Source organism: Schistocerca serialis, unplaced genomic scaffold, assembly GCF_023864345.2.
Source record: "Schistocerca serialis cubense isolate TAMUIC-IGC-003099 unplaced genomic scaffold, iqSchSeri2.2 HiC_scaffold_571, whole genome shotgun sequence".
Taxonomy (NCBI): domain Eukaryota; kingdom Metazoa; phylum Arthropoda; class Insecta; order Orthoptera; family Acrididae; genus Schistocerca; species Schistocerca serialis.
Window position 1 is genome coordinate 17,501 of NW_026048159.1, and position 5,000 is coordinate 22,500.

Genomic DNA, 5,000 nt, shown 5'->3' on the forward strand with positions numbered 1-5,000 from the left:
CGCGGCTGCTGGCACCAGACTTGCCCTCCAATAGATACTCGTTAAAGGATTTAAAGTGTACTCATTCCGATTACGGGGCCTCGGATGAGTCCCGTATCGTTATTTTTCGTCACTACCTCCCCGTGCCGGGAGTGGGTAATTTGCGCGCCTGCTGCCTTCCTTGGATGTGGTAGCCGTTTCTCAGGCTCCCTCTCCGGAATCGAACCCTGATTCCCCGTTACCCGTTACAACCATGGTAGGCGCAGAACCTACCATCGACAGTTGATAAGGCAGACATTTGAAAGATGCGTCGCCGGTACGAGGACCGTGCGATCAGCCCAAAGTTATTCAGAGTCACCAAGGCAAACGGACCGGACGAGCCGACCGATTGGTTTTGATCTAATAAAAGCGTCCCTTCCATCTCTGGTCGGGACTCTGTTTGCATGTATTAGCTCTAGAATTACCACAGTTATCCAAGTAACGTGGGTACGATCTAAGGAACCATAACTGATTTAATGAGCCATTCGCGGTTTCACCTTAATGCGGCTTGTACTGAGACATGCATGGCTTAATCTTTGAGACAAGCATATGACTACTGGCAGGATCAACCAGGGAGCTGCGTCAACTAGAGCTGAGCAGCCGGCCGCCCGGGAGTGTGTCCCGGGGGCCCGCGCGAACACGCAAGCGTCCGCTCAATTATTCTGCAAACAGGAGGAGGCTGAGCTCCCCTGCACAATACACCTCGAAACCCTCTCAGGTCCCGGCGGCGCGCAGCGCCGTCCTAAGTACTTGGTCGGGTTCGAGAGAGGCGCAATCGCCCGGAGTTTGGCGAGTAGACGCTTTAGGTGCGACCACCCGTGCTCCCAACTGAGCTTGCCGCTGCCGACAGAGGCCCGGGAGCGTGCTGTCGTGGCATTGCCGGCGGGAGACAACACGCGCCACCTACGGTGGCCGGCAGCTCCAACGCCAGCGCCACAGAAGGACAAAAGCCCCACTTGGGTGCCGAAGCGAACTCTCCCAGCACAGCGCACGCGCCAACACGTCCGCACAGCTGCGATACAATCCACCTGCGAGAACCGCAGAGGCGACCGAGCAGCAGACGGCGTCGCGGCGCCGAGCGCCGGGCGGCGGCGCATCCTCAGCGCACACAGTCCTCAATCGGACCAGCACACTGCAGATGTCCACCGCGCTTCGCACCGGGCCCGCGAGGACCTACTTTGGCCGCACGGCGCCGCGTGCAGGGTGCGCCGGCGCGCAGCTGCGCCGCCTGCCGCCTCCGTCGGCCGGCGCGCCTGCCACTGGCCGCCCCCACCAGCCGGCTGTAGCGCGTGCGCCCACGCACCGCGCGGCCAGCACGCCGGGAGGCCCCCCCTCACCGGCCGGGGACGGTCCCACCCAGCCACCGCCGCGTATCGCTTCACACCCACATGCCATTCACGTTCGTGGGCATGGTGGGTATCGCTGAAACAACCGGTTGGTAGCTCAACCGATCGTCGCCATCACTGATTCACCTCTAGCGAGAACAACCGCACCACAACGGTTTACCAGTTCTTCATTTGCGTAACGTCACCAGCAAACGTAGACGTCCATCGCCATTTGCAAATTCAACGATTGTTGCATGCCTGTGTCAGGTGTCACGACACACTATGTCTGCCCACATACACGCAACAACATGTGCACGCTTCGCGAACACGTGGAAGGTGGCCCCCGTACGTATGCGATGTCCATTGCGCGAACGACTGTCAACCGGCCTCTGTCGCATGTCGCAGATGTGGAACGCAGTGCACCATGCTATCACGGTGTGTGAGAAGAGACGACTACGTCTGACAACACGCGCCACTACATCAACAGACGGCTCATGCTGATCGCCATCCACGGCATACCATACTTCAATCCAGCTCTTATAGGGAGACGACACGTAGCTGAGTGCACAATATTTGGACCGTATGGTTCGCCGTTGTTGGCGCAGTCGTGGTACGGTCACACATGTACCACGATGTATCATTCAGTACATGAGGACCAATGTGCAGTACAGTGTGTGATTTGGACGTACAACATCAGCGGACAGTTGACACAAGCCGTACCACAACGTAGGCTGTGCTTCGCCATGCGAATGCCAATGAACAACTGCGAAGGGCATTGAGCATGTACGTCCTGCTGCCATCCGCATTACAGTGTATAGCTGCAAGGTGTTTAACATGAAGCGATACTCTGGGGACCGGGCAGTGCGAGTAGCAAACTATATTGCGGGGGTTGCAGTTAGGCAACACTACACTAATTTAACGCGTCGTATGACAATTACAGAGCAGGTTAAGGCCCAACGTGTGTTGGGTTAAGGTACAATATAGGTTAGGTTAAGGTACAATATAGGTTAGGTTACGGTACAATATGGGTTAGGTTAAGGGACAATATGGGTTAGGTTAAGGGACAATATAGGTTAGGTTAAGGGACAATATGGGTTAGGTTAAGGGACAATATGGGTTAGGTTAAGGGACAATATGGGTTAGGTTAAGGGACAATATGGGTTAGGTTAAGGGACAATATAGGTTAGGTTAAGGGACAATATAGGTTAGGTTAAGGGACAATATAGGTTAGGTTAAGGGACAATATAGGTTAGGTTAAGGGACAATATAGGTTAGGTTAAGGGACAATATAGGTTAGGTTAAGGGACAATATAGGTTAGGTTAAGGGACAATATAGGTTAGGTTAAGGGACAATATAGGTTAGGTTAAGGGACAATATAGGTTAGGTTAAGGGACAATATAGGTTAGGTTAAGGGACAATATAGGTTAGGTTAAGGGACAATATCGGTTAGGTTAAGGGACAATATGGGTTAGGTTAAGGGACAATATAGGTTAGGTTAAGGGACAATATAGGTTAGGTTAAGGGACAATATAGGTTAGGTTAAGGGACAATATAGGTTAGGTTAAGGGACAATATAGGTTAGGTTAAGGGACAATATAGGTTAGGTTAAGGGACAATATAGGTTAGGTTAAGGGACAATATGGGTTAGGTTAAGGGACAATATAGGTTAGGTTAAGGGACAATATAGGTTAGGTTAAGGGACAATATGGGTTAGGTTAAGGGACAATATGGGTTAGGTTAAGGCGCAATATGGGTTAGGTTAAGGCGCAATATAGGTTAGGTTAAGCGACAATATGGTTAGGTTAAGGGACAATATAGGTTAGGTTAAGGCGCAATATGGGTTAGGTTAAGGCGCAATATGGGTTAGGTTAAGGCGCAATATGGGTTAGGTTAAGGCGCAATATGGGTTAGGTTAAGGCGCAATATGGGTTAGGTTAAGGCGCAATATGGGTTAGGTTAAGGCGCAATATGGGTTAGGTTAAGGCGCAATATGGGTTAGGTTAAGGCGCAATATGGGTTAGGTTAAGGCGCAATATGGGTTAGGTTAAGGCGCAATATGGGTTAGGTTAAGGCGCAATATGGGTTAGGTTAAGGCGCAATATGGGTTAGGTTAAGGCGCAATATGGGTTAGGTTAAGGCGCAATATGGGTTAGGTTAAGGTACACATTGTTGTAAGGAAAGGTGTATTGGGGGGGGGGGGGGGGGGGGGGCGGCGGCGGCGGCGGCCGGTTTGTTGATTGTGATTATAGTAAGTGGATGCCTGCGGCATCATCTGATTTGCCACGTCAGGATGCACCTTTGGCTCATGACAGGCGGCGCTCTGATTCCATGCTTGTGGCAGACCTGTGTCTTTCATTCCTGCCATTGTTTGTGTGCTGTGACAGGAGGCAGTATTGTGATGTTGGGTGTACCCCTGTGTAGGACGTGTGTGGGTGTTGGTGGCTTAGCTGAGCAATGGTGGTTGTCGGAAGGGTGGGATATTCTGTTTTGTGAGTGGACCTCCCGGTCTGGTTATGATAGTGTGGATTGTCTAATGTGGCGGAGAGGATGCACTGGGTGTTGTTCCATGCTGGTGCTTACATATTGTCTCTGTGCCTGTTACAGGCAGAGAGTAGTGCGTGATAAGAGTGTCTGGCTGACGTGTGGTTGTGATTGTGAGCAGAGTCTTTCAGCATGTATACGGACAGTTGTATACATTATCTGTATTTTGATGGCTCTATCTATTACTAATCAGCGCCGTGTATACGTTTCATCCGGTTCCAGTCGAAACTGTTGTATCTCTGTACATTAGTGACACGGCGAGGCCGCCATGTAGTTACTCGTCTCGGCAGCTTCCACCGGTGTATGGCAAATGATTATAAGGAATCAGTCTAGTCGTCAATACCGATAGTGTGACGTCACATGTCTGGGGTGGGGGACGCTGCGCCCTTCTGGTGGGTCATGGCCTAGAAAGACTCTTCCCACGCAGGGGGGGCTTGGACTGTCATTGACTCTTCCGAGTAATATACTTGCCGTACGTTTTTGCGACTGCGAGTGCAACGCTCACCGGTACCGACATGGATGGAGCGCCTCCTAGCTGCCGCTGAGCATCTGCATTCGTACAGAGAGCAACGCGATCGCGTCTGTAGCTCGTACGTGGTACAGCTCGCAGCTCATGTATATGGACAGCGGGAATGTCGCATATTGGACATAACTCTTCATGAAACGCACGTTATAGGGGTGGATTGCACATTGCGAGTGCGAGCAAAGTCCGCCGTTCATCCGCTGGAGTTGCGAGTTGGGCGGTTGGGGTGGGGCACGGACGGGTGCAGGTGGAGTGATTGCCGGTCCACGACTTCGTGCGGCAGAGGCGCTGGCGTTGGGGTGCTGTTGTCGACAGAGGATGCAGGCTTTGTGGGTGGGGTCGAAAGAAGGGCACTGTGGGCCCATGGCTGTCTTAGTCGGCTTGGCGTCTCATAGATGACGGTATCGTCGTTGCAGGAGGTCATGTTGCGGGAGACCTACAGATGGCGGTATGTTTTGCGGTGCGCTCGACATGGCGGACGTAGTGTTGTCAGATTCGCATAGATGGAGGTATTGCATGTGGTTTCGCCGTATTTTCATAGATGGCGATACTGTTTTGCCGGCATGGTTGGCGTAGTTCCGTCGGATCCCTG

The 5,000-nt window shown here is 52.4% G+C and overlaps 1 non-coding gene across 1 annotated transcript in view; it reads right to left on the reverse strand.

The window, feature by feature from the left end:
- LOC126448151 (small subunit ribosomal RNA) overlaps positions 1 to 594 on the reverse strand; it is a 1,910-nt gene extending 1,316 nt beyond the window's left edge. Inside the window, exon 1 of the ribosomal RNA XR_007584021.1 lies at positions 1 to 594. This exon is cut by the window's left edge and continues 1,316 nt beyond it. This is a non-coding gene — a ribosomal RNA (small subunit ribosomal RNA).
- Between the last annotated feature and the right edge of the window lie 4,406 nt (positions 595 to 5,000).